Source organism: Leiobunum rupestre, chromosome 2 (genome assembly GCF_980474605.1).
Source record: "Leiobunum rupestre chromosome 2, qqLeiRupe1.1.hap1, whole genome shotgun sequence".
Taxonomy (NCBI): Eukaryota; Metazoa; Arthropoda; class Arachnida; order Opiliones; family Sclerosomatidae; genus Leiobunum; species Leiobunum rupestre.
Genome location: NC_143385.1, coordinates 59,932,174 through 59,949,055, shown reverse-complemented (window position 1 = coordinate 59,949,055; position 16,882 = coordinate 59,932,174). Strand labels below are relative to the sequence as shown.

Below are 16,882 nucleotides of genomic sequence, written 5' to 3'. Positions count from 1 at the left end.
TTTAAGGCTCATTGTCAACTCATATTTTGGTTATTTGATTTCCAAATTCGGTTCGCGTTTCAAGTAACCAGTAACCGTCCCGATAACAAAATTCTTGAGCCGACCCGACTCGAAACCCGACAAACTTGTACAGTGATATAAAACTGTATATTAATTTTAGAAGTAAATGGGTTAGTCCTAGTAAAATCCGTTTTCTTAAATTGTTTTTTTTTCGAAAAAATTTGTTATTCGACCAAATATTTTATTCGACCAAAATTTTTATTACCAATTTTTTTTAATCAAACAAATTTTTTATTCAACCAAATTTTTTAATCGAACAAATTTTTTATTCGACCAAATTATTGGTGCTCTGGGTCTAAAGATTGTCGTGGTATGCTTTATTGTACTAAAAATTAAAGATGGTTTTTGGTTGTCAATTAAACGTTTGCTATTAAGGAGCTCAAGTGACAAAGGAAATGCAAAACTGTATTGGCGCATGCGCAAAAATCGGCCACGCTTAAAAAATTCCGTGACCCGTTTTCTGGGCATGCAAAAATATAGTTTTGCATTTTCTTGCAGCTAGAGGGCCATTAACAAACGTTTTTTGTGTTTTAGCTAAGCCGAAATATCCCTAAGCGTTAATAGACTATTATATAAAATAATACTTTTAATTATTATACTATAATAATAATTTACTTTTGTGTATAAAGAGACAGAAGGTTTGGCCCATAGAAATCGGATAACAAACTAGAACGATTTTTGAAATTTTGTCGCGTGGTCCAATTAGAACTTTTAAAGAACCCTGCCTTTGGCCCATGCTTTTCGTTGGGCTGGCAACGAAAGTTACGCCATCGGCGCCGCACTGGTGAACTAACACTCTATTTTGCCTAAGATTAAATGGCCGACTTTAGCTCGCCGATAACGCGGTTTTTTTTGACATCTTGAAAGCGACTATTTTTTTTAAAAATAAAGATAAGTTACAACAATTATTCAAAAGATCATCTCGTAAAATAACACAGAAATGCTGTAGTTACCTTTTGAAAAATATGAATCCGAAAACCATATTCTGGTTAGTGGCAGCCTTCTCTCGCTTTGTACTTACAGCTAAAACCGTTAAAGAAAGTGGAAAAGACCACTAATGAATCAACAACACCTGTAAATGGTTAATTGCATTAGTGCCTACGTTATTCACAAAGTAGGCCTGATCACTAGATAAAATAAGCTTCGTGCCCGTGGCGTAGATGGTGTTACTGTCGTTTTAGTCAAGAATCTAATCAGTGGGCTGCCAGCCATTCGATTAAGCGTTCTAGTTTGTTATCCGATTTCTATGGTTTGGCCCGATTTTTCATGAACCAGGGAGGCTCAATAATGGATTATCTGGCAAACCTGCCAACCTAATTGTTTATATAAATAGTGAATTTTTTATGAAAATCCTACTCGTCTAACGGTTGTAGTTTATACAAAACTATATAAATAGGTAACTAACTATATCTCATTGATTTTGTAAATAGATCAGTTATAGACTTACTATATTTTGAAATATACTTTTTTAACGTAGGCTACCTTAGCTATATTTTGAAAATAGAGTTTATGGGTGACGCTTCCAAAATTAGTAATCAAATAAGAATAATCGCAAACAGGGTTTTAAAACCAAAGAATAAATAAGTTTGCAATTCCTAATGAAGTAGCGCTATGTTGTCTTTGTGAAAGTGTTTGGCCTGTTTAGCTAGGAATTTATAGAAAGATCTATTAACCCAATATTCTAATAAGAGATTTATAAAGGCAAAGCTTAAAGCAAGTGTCGGATTTAGTTGAGTTACGTTCTGGCTTGACAGTTGTCGCCACCGTGCAAATTTAAACAAGTTGATTAGGCACATTACCCAGCATAATTAACCTATATGGCGTGGCCCAAAAGCATGCTGTTAGGTCATTGGGTATTCTTAATCACGTATCAGAAAAGACTATTTGTAATCACGTGCTCAGTTGACCTCGCTTGGATTGGCTTTTCGGCAAACACGTAATTGTCGACTTGAAAATTAACGATAAAATGTTTTTGAAAGTCGATACTAGGTGGAAGCACCTTCCGGGCAATCTAAGCAACCATAGCCATCTTCGATACATAGACCCTATCAAAAATAACGTGGGCAACGATAGAGCCGACACTTGCTTTAACTAATTTTTACGTCTATCACGTCTAATTTATATTAGTAAATGATGTAGATCGAGAATTTGTAAAACTAACCACCTTTTTTATCATTTATGGATTGTAGGTATTCTAAACAATAGATTATATTTGGAAAAAATTAAAAAAAGTTGTGAAGCAACTAGCTTTTACTGACCCGAAGAGTTTCATTAAAAAAAATTCAGTGTAATTGTAGGCAAGGCTTAACTTAGTTTTGCGTCTACATTTTATGTTTGTATAGAAATGGCTTAAAAAAATTGGTCTTAAACGTAACAACTTTATTAAGATAGTCTAGACAATTGGTTATATTAGGTGAAAAATTTAAACTACTTTGGAAGATTTTTTTGGCATATTTTTCGGGTCGCGCTTTGACCGAAGTTTCACATCTCAATAAACGTAGCGACTACCAGGATCTCTTTTTGAGTAGACGATTCGTACCAGAGTTCGCTCACAGTCTAGTTCAGTTTATATTGATTAATCAAACGGCTTCTATTTTTTTTTCATTCCTGTAGCAAAGCGCTATCAATCGGACACCAATAGAATTAGGAAAGTTAAGGTTTAATTATTCATATTTTAAAATATATTAACTGTTAAGATTTTTCAGGTTGGCATAAATTGAAAAATAAAATATATTTAATAAAAACGCCACATTTAGTTATCTTGGCAGTCGACCGCAAATCGACCACAGAGGACAGTCTAGTACGAACCACGAAAAAGTCGATAAGGGAAAAAACAAGTGACCAAGGTATCTGAAACGTGCGGTTTTTATGTGTCCCATTCGACCGAACGCTTTTATGTGTCCCATTCGACCGAACGCTGCTATATAAATTGGCTTTTGCTATGTTTTCAATTTAGTTACTGAAGTCGTTTGCAATGGAGCGGATAGCTAATAAAGGAGGGTATTTATACATCAATAATAATTATTTATTCCGTCTTAATCTCAAAATGAAGTAGCACTCTCCCTACTAGATGCAGTAGCTATGAATTTAGCTATGCATTTATTTGAAAATAAAATGGAATGAGCATGAATTATATTTTTATCTTCACCTAGTCAAGAAAAGTAACTGAACCAAAACTGAAATAGTAAATTTAACCTAACCTAACCTAACCTAAACATGGATCTTCGATAGTACATACCTTATAAATAAAATACCAAATCACCCCGCCAATTGGGCTACATTTTAAAATTATTTCGGTCGAATGGGAATAAACGAAATAATTATGTCCGGAATATTATTTTGCTGAAATTTAATTAATTTTTGAAGTAATAATAATCAACTAGGCACCAAGTCATATCTAGCGTCTTTTAATGCCTTTAAACAGGTGGGCGGGTTACAATGCGTAGGAGGGTGGTGGCAAGCTCTCCACACTCACTATTACCGTTAACCTCTACAAGCTTTTATAGAATGGTGAAACCGAATAACTCGATGGCAAACCCCTTTAACCGGTGGGGATAGAACTTGCAAACTCTAAGCAGAATGGGTAGTTCCGCGTTTTCACCCAGTGTCACAAGTTGGAATCGAATCCGGTTCCTCTAACTACGAGGCGAAAGTGCTAACGACTCCGCCACCCCACCTTCGTCAATTTCGATAATAATAATCATGATTAGGTGACATAAGACCAATTTTTCTTGAAATTTACGACCGTGCTGCGCAATTTCACCCGGCCACCTGTAATTGGCTTCACAAGTCACCAGTTGGGGGTAAAGTGGTGCCTTGGGTATTAGCCTAGTTGATTATTTAATTTTATTGACTTGGGCCTGTGTTGTTCCTTCGGTATTAGCTTAACTGATTGTTATTAAGTCTTATCCTTTCTCCATGGTTCAATGCGAAAACAGTTTCCACGCCCTTACAGCCTTTCCTATTTTAAAGGATAATATACATAAATTAATGATACAAAAAGGAACAAAAAATATTTTAAATATTCAAATATAATAGGGAAGTTTCCATCCCACCAAAATCTAATTTGATATTTTTAGCCACGTCATTTTTCCGATTTGCGACCTTTAACCGCGGTGAACCGATAGATAACTACGTGTTCATAAATAATTTTAAAGCATGAATATTTCTGTAGTTCATACATAACAATACATGAGTTGCATTATGTATCCATACAATGACAGAACAAATTTTTAATTCTTTACTGTCCATTCTGTTTCAAAAACATTTGATCTCGAGGTTTCGAAGCTGCTACAGCGTACTAAATTTCAAACATGAAAGTTCAGTATTTAAGCGTGATTCTATCGTTATCGTTGGTGTTCTTTCAAGTCACTTTTGGTGCTCCTGGAGCAAATACCGATGGCTTAGGTAAGTACATTTTCAACTTTTAAATACCAGAAGCGTATAATATATTTGTTACTATCCTTCTAATAAGGTTCGTTTGAAACATGTTCCTTCGCAAGCTATCGCTGCATTTTATACATCATATAATGAATTTCTAAACCATTTTAACTATAAAATATGTCTTATAAATGTGTAATACTTAAATTTTACACGAACTACTTAATTTTGTATCGTAATGCGGTGTGGACATCCACGGTATGATGGGAAATTCACGTGCATTAGAAACCAACTTTTGTATGCTGTGAAATAACGATATCTCAATGTTGCGTTATTATCTCATTCATAAGACTTATATTTTGAAAAATATTATATTCACGTAAGTCACAAATAGTCGACCTTCTGGGTGAAGTGCATTGTAACCCGGCCAGCTGTTTAAGGCATTAAAAGTTGCTAAGAGGACTTGGGCCTAAGGTGGTGCCAAGCCTAGCTGATGGTACTTTTCTTCCTGCACCATTTATACTATTTATGGAAACAATTATGCAGCGTTGCCGGTCATGATTTGTACAAAATGGCGGCTTCCACAATTTGCCACGAAACAAAGTCTATATCCTGTATAGAATGGAATGAATAACTGCTTGAATTCCGTTGTGGCGGAACATAGTAGGCGGAGTTTATAAGCCGAGTGCTAGCTCCTCCTCTCATAAAACCACGTGACTAATGTGTCGTTTGCTCTGTTATCTGCTTACTAATTAGGCCTTTGATGGAGTTGATTATAATGTTATAAAGTTCTGATAGATCAAAAAATGAATAAGAAAAAGTTATAAAAGAATCAAAAACCGGTTGAAAGCAGTTGTTTCGGAAATCGACATATTTTTAGAGAACGGCATTTTTAATATTCCCTTCGCGCCGGTTTAAAGACTGTATTGAGTTCATGCAAAGAAAAGACTCAATGGTTTAACACTTCGTGCCAACTAGAACTAGGAGCAACAAACACAAGGAGAACGCAGCTAGCCTTTAAACACGCTAACGAAGGGTTGTGTACGAATTTCATTGGACGAGCGTCACGAGCCTTTACGCTGAACGTTTTACCGGCGGGGGGGAGGCAATTTCTGAATTTTCCCCTTCCGACGGCAGCAGGCGCTAAAGCGTCTAGCCAATGAAAAACGTACACAAGAAACTCTACGACTTTTGACGGGTTGCGTTCTCCTTGTGTGGGGTGTTGTGTTTGTTGCTCCTAGGTGCCAAGCACTATGTTTGAAATCCTATCATGATAAAATTGCCTTTAATTTGTTGTATGTTATGATAACTCTTACAGGATTTTGATAGCAATTCACTCCATGCTTCTAAATCTGAGCTGTTAGGCCTTTGTTCAGGATTTGGAGGAAAACAGACTTTATCTTTACGGACCATTATTAACGCTCTTATCTTTGAAGCTTGGTTACAAACTACTGCGGATTCTAATACCGGAAAAACATTTAAAGGGAAATTGTCACCAAAACCAAAATTTACGAGGTTTTTTAACAGAATGATAGAAAATATATTAATGATTATGTCTCTGAAATTTTATAGTTATTTGAAAAGTATTTAAAAAGTTACGCTACTTCTTTCCGCAACCTACATCAAACGGCTCCAAAAATTTCAGAAATCGCGGTTGAACCTACGTGCAGCGCCAAAAGAATGAAGCGGCAAAAATTTAATAATAATAAATAATAATAATAATAATCAGCTAGGCTAATACCCAAGGCACCACCTTAGGCCTAAGTCATCAAGCGACTTTTGAAGCCATTAATACAGGTGGCCGGGTTACAATGCGTAGGAGGGTGGTGGCAAGCCCTGCATGCCACGAGATCGAGCCAACAGCTCCCTACACTAACTATTACCGTTACGTAGAAAGGGCGGCGTGCAAGGCATTTTAAACTACAATCTACGAGTATAACTCGGTTGAATAGCCAAGGAGAATGTCTTAGCAGACGACAGTTCCGACCGAAAAACGATAAAACCGGGGAAAATAATATTTCGTTCACGAGATGGCGCTGCAGGTAGGTTCAACCAAGCGGATCTAAGATTCTCTAGTCGGGGGGGGGGGGGGGGGGGGGATAAAACACGAAATTTGGTTGCTAATAATAAATCAAATACTGGAAATATTAACCATTTTCGGACGTCCTCTATCCGTTTAAATTGTTTTTAACCAATTTTAGGGTGGTGACAATTTTCCTTTAATCGCCTATGCCGATGGTTTCTGCCATTTTTTCTCGATGATGAAAACAAGCAGACGACTAAAAAAACCTATATATTTTTAATAACGAATCAAACGCTTTCACGTCACCGAATTTTACGTCATTTAAGGAGGTATAAGCGTTTTGTGCCCAACTCATAATGTTCCGCCACAAAATACCACCGGGGATATGGGGAGATATTCATTCCAAGTAGCGTTATGGATTCCTGCCTGTATGGATAGTTCTATTGGAAGATTATGTTATTAACTTCTGGTTACACACAGCACCAATCTCGGTAAATCTACGAAACATATTATTTATATGGGATGATAAAATTGGCGAATAAGTAGATACGTCCATTATGGAAAGGGATAATAAAGCTAAACCCTAAACAAATTTGAAGAAATTTAAAAACTTACTAATAGCTCGTACCGATAGGTCTTCGAGCGAACAAAAAACGCGAAACTCGGACCAAATAGATATTCGAGTGAAAAATTAAATTAAATATAATAGCCAGAAATTCCAACGTTAGACCGGTTTCGTCCTATTTGGAACTCGTCAGTACCGTGCGGGAAATCTGGCTCGCGACCATAACACCGAATAGAGAAACTAAGCCTGAATATGAAAAATTTCAAAACGAGTTGCATAGCAACGGAAAGCCGAATAGGGGGAGAGTGGTGGAGATTAGTATATACATTTTATATCAGGAATCCATAACGCTACTTGGAATGAATAACGGCTTCGATTCCCCGCCGTTGTGGCGGAACATAGTAGGCGGAGCTTATAAGCCTTTGTTTGTCACTGAATTTGACGTCATTTAAGGCGGTATAAGCGTTCTAGCCCCTCCCACAATGTTCCGCCACAAAATACCACAGGGGATATGGGGAGATACTCATTCCAAGTAGCGTTATGGATTCCTGTTTATATTTATATTTTATTTTACATAAATCTTCGGTTTACTCCGTCTTTCACTGGAAGTAGGCTTAATGCAATGTACGTGTGCCATGCAGTCAGCCTACTTCCAGTGAAAGACAGAGTAAACCGAAGATTTATGTAGTCGGCCTTTAAAGGCCCTTTAAGTGAAGTGAAATTGTTGTTTCAGTGTGCAGCGGCGGTGACCAATGCGGAGAAGGTTGCAGTTGCAGCGGTGTGGTCAAATCGTATACTTGGGACGGACAAGAACTGACCTCCAATACCTGCGCCTGCTATTGGCCCTAGTTTCGCCAAACATTCTCAAGTTACAACAAAATTAATTCTAAAGTTCATCCACGTTCTTAACTAACTATTAAACTAATTGAGCTGTAATTATTTTTGATAAATTGAAAATGTAATCAGCAAACATAATAAATAACTCCTCAGAAGTTTTAAAGATTTCTCTTACACTCGAAATTGGTTTTTGGTGTGCTTGATACTGCTTGTGTGTTTTTCATAAAGCGGTAACTAACGCTAGATTTCTATAAATATTTTAGCAATACTAAAAATATTGATATACCTTTCTTTGGTGCGTAGGCTTTGGTATTATGTAAATCAATGTTGGTAAAAAACCGGTTTTTCCTTGAAAAGTCCACTGGTATGGTTTTTTGCAAGCTAAATCCGGATTAATGGAGTTTTATCCGGATTTTTCAAAAATCATACATTTGCCTTGTTATTAAATAAAATCGTGTTATTTTCCGTCCTCCCCTATGATGCCCACCCGCTTTTGGCATCCAACACCAGCCTTGGAAGTTGGAAATAGAGTAGTATCACTTCGTAGCTTTGGCCATGGCCGCCATTTTAGACGCGTTTTTTTCTCTAAAGGAAAAATCATGGGTGACGTTGCGTGATGTAACACTGACACTACTCTATAATTTTTTTTTTAAACTGGTCCTTATAGAAACGTTTCTTAGTGATTTTTTTTAAAACAATGAGTTTTTGAAAAGTCGAATTTTTTCATGGATTTTTTAAAGTGGCTTAATCCACGTGGATAAAACCGGACTGGTTACCACCGTGCCAACCCTGATGTAAATTACGTTTTGAAAAACGCAAATAATTTTTTTATTTTCAGATATTACCCTCTCAAATACTTTATTTTATACAAAATAAATGACTTTCTTTAAAATTGGATACAGGCTCAGCTAACTAGTTGTATCGTACTTTCAACTAAATACCAGAAATTACGTTTAGAAGTTTCATAATTTCAATAAATTGCTAAGCTTAGACATACCAGTTAAAAGGTCAAAGTCTATTAACAGAAATAAATGAACGCACCCTTACCGGAACGCTGGAATCTACAACTGTAGGCGTATTTTTTTATCTAAGCGCATATGAGTAGAAGTGTTAGGTTGTATCATAGGCGCATAGTTCTGTTCCATGTGTGTGTCAGATGACTCATTTTTATGTGTGGAGTGAAGTAGAATTGACATAAAATAAATTGTCACGCTAATTACGACGGCAAGTCAAAGAGTACGCATGACTTACCAGGAGATTACCCGAAGTGTTTATTGCCGATTTTGTTCAAAGTCGGGCGTGATGTAGACTTATATGAGATATGAAATTTCCCAAAATGAGACGTTGCAGTACCCATTTGATTTGCCATAGAAACTGAAAATGTTTTTGAGCACTTAAAAAAAAATCTCCATTTAAAAAAGCATGGGATTTTCTCGGTTTCACACGAGGGGCTAACCACTCTTAGAAAATCTGTACACCGGATTACGCTTAGATTACCACTGCCAAAGGCAGGGACTTCAAAGATTACGCGTAGTCCCATTAGTACAGTCAAAGGTACGGCTCTGTACACAGGGTACTTACCTACGAATTTTTTTTAATTTGAAAATCACGAAATGGGTAATTTGGACAACATTTAGGTAAATTTCATCAAGTATGTTTAAATTGGAACATTTTTGGGGTAAAATTGTAAAATATTTGGGGTAAAATAAGGAAAAAATATCTTTTTTGTTTTAAATGGTGAAAAACATTTTCGGTTGTCATGGCAAATCGAATGGGTAGTGCAACGTCTCCTTTAAGATGTACCTGGTGTCAGAGACTGAATAGTGTTGCCAGATAGGGATATGGAAAATGTCATAGTAAGTTCAATATTTCCCGCATTCAAATTTCCCAATTTTCAAGAATTAAATGCATGGTTCTAGCCAGATTTTAGCAATATTTAAAGGGTTTACTAAACAAAATAATCGAATAGTGCTTCGAAGTAGATATTCTAATTAAAAAACTAACATAAAAATATATAAGATTTAGTTTCAGGAGCACTATAGTCTTCATAGTTAGTTTCAAGTACGTTTAAGACTATTCAATTTAATTGGTGTCAATATGTTGTTCATATCCGATGTACCAATTAATTGGTCGCCCTACGCTGTTCATATCCTTTCTGCCAAAAATGCGTTTTTAATCAATTTTTGGGTTCCCACAATGGGATTATTAGATTTTTTTATTATCGTTCGCTCTAAGGTTTTCTGTATGAAATTAGCTTTAGCCTGTAAAAATTATTTATGTCTACTATTTCTTTAATAGCCACATTATACAGGGTGGCTTAGGTATTTGTGGCCAATACGTTCTATGGGAGAGTATTATTCCACTGAAAATAGGTTTTTCCCTACTATCTGATTAAGCTATTAAAATGAAATGTGAAGTTAAGGGGGCGTCCATACATCAATTGTTTTGTAACTTTGAGTAGAAGAATTTTGTAACTTTGAAACTGTGGCCTAAATTGCTAAAATTCGATAGAACTTTTTCGTCGAAAATTAATCCGTAGATCCCGTGGAAGCTCGCTCCTACCACCATTTTGGGAACCCCATGTAGGTATGCAATGCAATAGATTGCTGTAATAGAGATAATTGCTGTTGTATTGACTAACTTACGTGAAGAATTGCATGCTCATCGAAAAATGAATACTTTATTTTTACTGTGTGATACGCTTACAGTAATTGTTCAAAATGGAACCCGTCCATGTGCACACACTCTCCTAGTCGGTACCGGAGGTTCTCGCGAACATTGGCCAAAGTGTCAGCTGTGATTTCAGCAAATGCGCGTCGTATCCTACGTTTTAATTCGTCTAAGGAAGGAGGCTCGGTCTCGTAGTCAAATCTGGTGATCTCGGAGGCCAAGGTATTGGACCCCTCTTCCCATCCAGAGGTTTGGAAAGCGACGATCTAGCCAATGATGGACAAGGAAACCGAAGTGAGGTGGAGCGCCGTCTTGCTGAAAGACCATATTCCGGATTGTTGCCAGTGGCAGTTCGTCCAAAGCTTCTTCCAGGTCAGTTTGAAGAAAATTGAGGTAAATGGATGCCGTCAGAGTTCCGTCAAAAAAATACGGACCTATGGTAATAAACAACGCGGAATTTTGTAGACCTAACAAGCTATTTTAATTTACAAATAAACGTATGTACCTATTACGTGGTTTCCAATAATTCCTCCCCAGACGTTAGTCTTCCACTGGACCTGGTGTTTGTTTTCACGAAGACAAGGGGGATTGTCCACCGACCAATAATGCATGTTATGTCGATTTATTGTACCATCACGATGAAACGTGGCTTCGTCAGAAAACAGAATTGTAGACAGGTAGTTGGGCTCTTCTTGAATACGTTCACGAAGAAACATGCAAAGTTCAACTCGTTTCAAATTATCACCTTCGTGCAGTCCCTGGTGCGGATGTAGTTTGAACGGGTGGTAATGATGACTATGCCAAATCTTTAGAACTGTGTGATGGCTACAATCAAGTTCAGACGCAACAGCTCGACTACTGGTCATTGGGTTCCGATGAAGAAGGGCAAGTGCCGCCTCAGGTTCCGGCCGTCCGTCTGGGTTTCCCACTATTCTATCAGCACGCGGTTGACGTACGCGTTTTCGGAACGAACCACCAGTCTTAATGTTTTCCAAGAGCTTGGGGAAAAGATTCCGGCTTGGTTGCTGCCTATCGGGATACCTCCGCGCGTACAGGAGTTTCGCTTCTCTGCTGTTACCATCGCACTTTCCTAAGCAAAGAATCATTTGGGTCTTCTCAGCGTTCGTATACCGTGGCATGTTCTAACGATATTTGAATACTGCGTCATACGAATTCCTCGCTCTATTTGAACCGGCTATTTCAAGGCACAATCGTAGCTATTGCCCGAAAGAAATTCAACTACTCGACTGTCAAAAAAAGGAATTTTTTGTACAGTCGAATAGATGAATTGGTTTTGTACAGTCGAATAGATGAATTGGTTTTGTACAGTCGAGTAGATGAATTTCTTTCCGGAATTATTGGAAACCACGTAATAGGTACGTTTATTTGTAAATTAAAATAACTTGTTAGGTCTACAAAATCCCGCGTTGTTTATTACCATAGGTCCGTATTTTTTTGACGGAACTCTGACGGCATCCATTTACCTCAATTTTCTTCAAACTGACCTGGAAGAAGCTTTGGACGAACTGCCACTGGCAACAATCCGGAATATGGTCTTTCAGCAAGACGGCGCTCCACCTCACTTCGGTTTCCTTGTCCGTCATTGGCTAGATCGTCGCTTTCCAAACCGCTGGATGGGAAGAGGGGTCCAATACCTTGGCCTCCGAGATCACCAGATTTGACGCCAATGGACATATTCTTATGGGGATACGTGAAAGCAATAGTCAACGAGACCGAGCCTCCTTCCTTAGACGAATTAAAACGTAGGATACGACGCGCATTTGCTGAAATCACAGCTGACACTTTGGCCAATGTTCGCGAGAACCTCCGGTACCGAAATATTGCACCTGAAACATGCAAATTCAAAGGTTGCCTGCTGTTTCTCGATACAAAGTTGGATTGATAAATAAATGGTAGTTTTCCATGGTATCAATGCCAAACAGTCAAAAACATAAATAATTTTGATTGTGTTGATGTGTAACAGAACTCTGTACTCTTTCTGAGTCTGTGGAAACAAGAAGGTATTTAGGTAAACAGAATCACACGCTGTTGGCCCCTGGATTTCCGAAAGAAAAACCACGTCCCTGCTGGGTTCAAAATTTTTTATCGGCTCAAACTTCAAAAGTTCAAATCCCCAAATGCCAACTTCAATTGGTTTTATTATCGTATAGTTTTTACCCCTCCGAGGGGACTTTGTACCCTAGGAGGGGTTATACAACCACCGTGTCTGTCTGTCTGTCTGTCTGTCTGTCTGTCTGTCTGTCAGGCCTGCGAACGCGTTCGCATTTTCGGGGCAAAGGGTAATCACTGCGTACGCAGTTTCTTAGAATCAGGGAAAAGGTTGTTCCAAAAGCGCCCCCTTTTTGTCATTGGGTGTAGTATAATTTTTTTAATCGGCTGGGATTCGAACCCGAGCACAAATAAGTTTTTTCTCTAAGGCGTAATGAAGTGGAGAGAATCGAGCCTTAATTTTGAATATAACTTTCAAATACATCAGCCTGGGAAAATAAATATTTTACTTGATTTATTTAAAATTCCAAAATACACCACTAATAGGAGACCTAAATCGTAGGCTAAAAATTGATACCATCGAAATTAAATAATCTCAAGGGGCGTTCAGACTGTACAACTTCTAAAAGAGAATTAGTTTGGACACCAAATTTGTCCAACTAATTTGCAGTGAATTAACCAGTGTGAAACACAAGCGTTGGTACACTTTTGGTGGACCAACAATTAACACGAAACAATTTTCGGTTAGGTGACTGGTTTTTTGGTGTACAATTTGTTTGAGATATACAACTATTTGAAATTCAACTATTGAAATTAAGCTATTCCGTAACATCAACATTTTTTACGCGCCATCTGTTTATTATCTAATAATGCTATTATCGAAATAGTAGACATAAATCATTTTGACAGGCTAAACCTAATTTATAAATTTCATACAGGAAACAAGATAGATAATGACGATAAAAATATGAATAATTCCATTGGACAATTGTCGTACTATTACGACCCACAAATTTCAAAATACAGGGTGTTTCAATGGTTATGCAAAAATTTGAAGGAGTTGTATGGGGTGAGTTGAGAAGTATGCCTGTTTTTTCCTATTTTCCTACGATGAGTTAAAAGAGCGCCAGAGAGCTTCAAAGTGTGGCCTACTAGCCAATGGAAGTAGGCTGCAACAAGCGCAAAACCAAGCAGCAGGGAAATGCGAACATTAAGGTTTGGGTTCGTGTGATAGGTAAAAAAGGACTTTGTAAACAAATCCAGGTAACCAGCTTAAAAAAGTAAACCTAAACCGTATTTAAAGTCTCACCTGCTTGATTTAGCACGTCAGGAGTTAAAATCTCCACTATAAACTACGCCCGATTCTATGAGAAACATCAGAGTCAGGTTCCAAGTGTAAACACCAATACCCCTGTAGCACAGCCGGTCGTATTAGAGTCGGGTTGTAGTCGAAAAGTCGGTTTTAAGTCGAAGACCAAAACCCGACTTAAAAAGTCATTAAAGTTTTAGCGACGAAAATAGGTAGCAACGCATTTAGGACGTTTTTGAGTCGGTATGCCGACGGAAAGCTGACTTAAAATTATAGTTCATTTAAAACGACTAAATTTTGAAATCTACTATCGGAGCGCCATCTTTGGTCCCGTTTCGTAACTATTAGAGATAAATTGTTCTCCCGCTTTCGGTTGATTTACACGTGCCGTAACGGTTTCAAAATATTTTACATGAAATATTTAACAATTTTTTGTAAAACCTCTAAATTATCTGCATACAGTATCAAGATAATCTTCTAAGGTAAGCTTTTTCATTGACATTTCATTTTAATTTAAGATAATCTTCTTATAAATGGAGGATTGGAATATATTATAAATTAGGCCTTGGTTTTCTTTTGTTTAGAACGGTTTAGAACGACCTATTGACTAGCAGTAAAACAAGTTTGAAGCAATAAAATATACCAATAAGGTCCAAGCTTTTGTTTACAATGTAGTGACTAGCTAAATTAAATTGATTAAATTAATTTAGTGTGAATTCGGTTAAATATATTTTTAAATTTACCTCTAATTGAAAGATTTTTCTATTAAATGCAGAAGCTGTTCGCCCATTGCTGTAATATCGTAAAGTTATTTGACATTGAAGAAGTTATGAAATCTTAGGTAAAACACACATTAGACAGAAACGGTTTCAGGAACCCCTGTAGCACATGAAGTCGTTTTAGGGTCGGGGTACGGTCGAAAAGTCGCTTTATAGTCGACAACCAAATGCCGACCTAAAACGTCCGAACGTTTTTCGACACTAAAACCGTGAATCCTTTTTTGGGACCATTATCGGACTTAAAATAGACCTTACATTTAATTATTGGATTCGACATTAACTTTATGAAACACATCATATGTATTTAGGAAAAGGGGATATTTTAATTATTATCTGACTTTTTGATGATTTTCTGAGATACTTTTTAATTCACTTTCATTTTTTCTTCAAACTAGTTTGTATTCGAAAAACGCGGCATCTAATAATTCGATCAGTTTTGTGTCGGAAATAAGCATTAATATAAAGTCGGCCCGATGTCGTTTCGGAGTCGGTTCATAGGTCTATTTATGAGTCTACGTTTTGTAGACGGCCGACGATCGGCCGACCCTTTTACCCCTAGGACATTTCGACCCTAAATACAAAGGTCAACCGAATTTAGTGTTTTTGTACCTTTTGCCGACGTCGGACGGACTCTAATTTGCTACAGGGGAAGTTAAGAGTTTAGACAAGAATTGTGATCAATTACAAAACGGGTGATAACTCTGATTTGAACTACATGTAAAACTTTTAAGAGAACTGGGTTTTTTGTCGATAGCTCTGATTTGAATACTGGGAACTACATATTTTATTATCACATTGCATTTTTTTAACTGTCACTTAACACTATGACTTTAAAGTTCCTTTATTAAAATTATAAATATTCGGATATACATTATGCATGTTCGTGCCTCATATACACATTAAATACACGAATTATTTAATAAATCTTATATTTTCTATTTGAATAAAAAATAGAAGTCGAAAGATATGCATTGCGTTTTGTTTACTACTTCATTTCATTTAAACTTTAATGTGATTTTTATCACATTTTTTTTTATATAAATAGGACTGCATGGACTAGCCGGTATAACAGTGTTTTTTCTTTTTATTTTACGTTGATAGAATGCCAATTTGTTTTCTAAAAACCGTTAACCTTAAGCAAAATATCCTTGTTTAAATTGGTAAATATCAGAAATAGAGTTAGTTGTAAAACGGCCCATCGTGGTTTCAGAGTCGGTAACATATCAATTTATAGTTTGCTTGTAATTGGATCGGCAACTCAGGCTTTTGTAAAAACGGACCAAAGTCGTTTCCTAGTCGGGTCATCCATCTATTTACAGTCGATGTGCTTGTTAATGGGTCGGTAATTCAGGCGTATGTAAAGTCGAGCCAAAGTTGTTTCAGAGTCGGTCATTCATCTATTTAGAGTCGGTTTTCTTGTTAAAGGGTCGGCAATTCGGGCGTATGTAAAGTCAGGCCAACGTTGTTTCTGGGTCGGTCATTCATCTATTTAGAGTCGGTTTTCTTGTTAAAGGGTCGGCAATTCGGGCGTATGTAAAGTCAGGCCAACGTTGTTTCAGAGTCGGTCATTCATCTATTTAGAGTCGGTTTGCTTGTTAAAGCGTCGGCAATTTGGGCGTATGTAAAGTCAGGCCAAAGTTGTTTCAGAGTCGGTCATTCATCTATTTAGAGTCGGTTTGCTTGTTAAAGGGTCGGCAATTCGGGCGTATGTAAAGTCGGGCCAACGTTGTTTCAGAGTCGGTTACGTATCCTGTTACAGTCGGATTACAGTTGTATACTATAAAACGTTTAGGGTCGGCCGATAGTCAGTCGACTAGTTTACCCCTAGGACATTTGGACCTTAAAAAGCCTATATGGCTGACGGTCGGCCGACTTCGTTATTTATGTAAAATATCCGACGTCGGCCCCACTCTGATTTGGTACAGGGGTAGACTTAAGTAATTGTAATTGCCGCTGCTTACGATTCGTCGTTAGAATGTCCGATTTGTCATATAAGTGATTTTTACAAAACCATTTATGCTAGAAAGTTTTTATGGATAAGTAATTATTATGGGAAATTTCATAACTATTGGAAAATATTTTCACATTATTCAAACAAATGTTTTTTACCACTAGGTGATAGTTATGCCAATTTTAATAATATCGTAGATTCAGTGGTGTAGCGAGGATATTTGGCACCTAGGGAAAAACATCCCTCGGCTGCCCCCATCGTGCAGTTTTATTCACAACCGAAAAGAGTCTAGGTGGTG

At 37.2% G+C, this 16,882-nt stretch overlaps 1 long non-coding RNA gene across 1 annotated transcript; it reads left to right on the top strand.

Annotated features, from left to right (window-relative positions):
• Window positions 1–4,247: 4,247 nt before the first annotated feature.
• Window positions 4,248–8,119, top strand: LOC149958574 (uncharacterized). Its single transcript, XR_016478309.1, has 2 exons — window positions 4,248–4,467; window positions 7,762–8,119. It is a non-coding gene; the product is annotated as an uncharacterized LOC149958574 (long non-coding RNA).
• The last annotated feature ends 8,763 nt before the right edge of the window (window positions 8,120–16,882 follow it).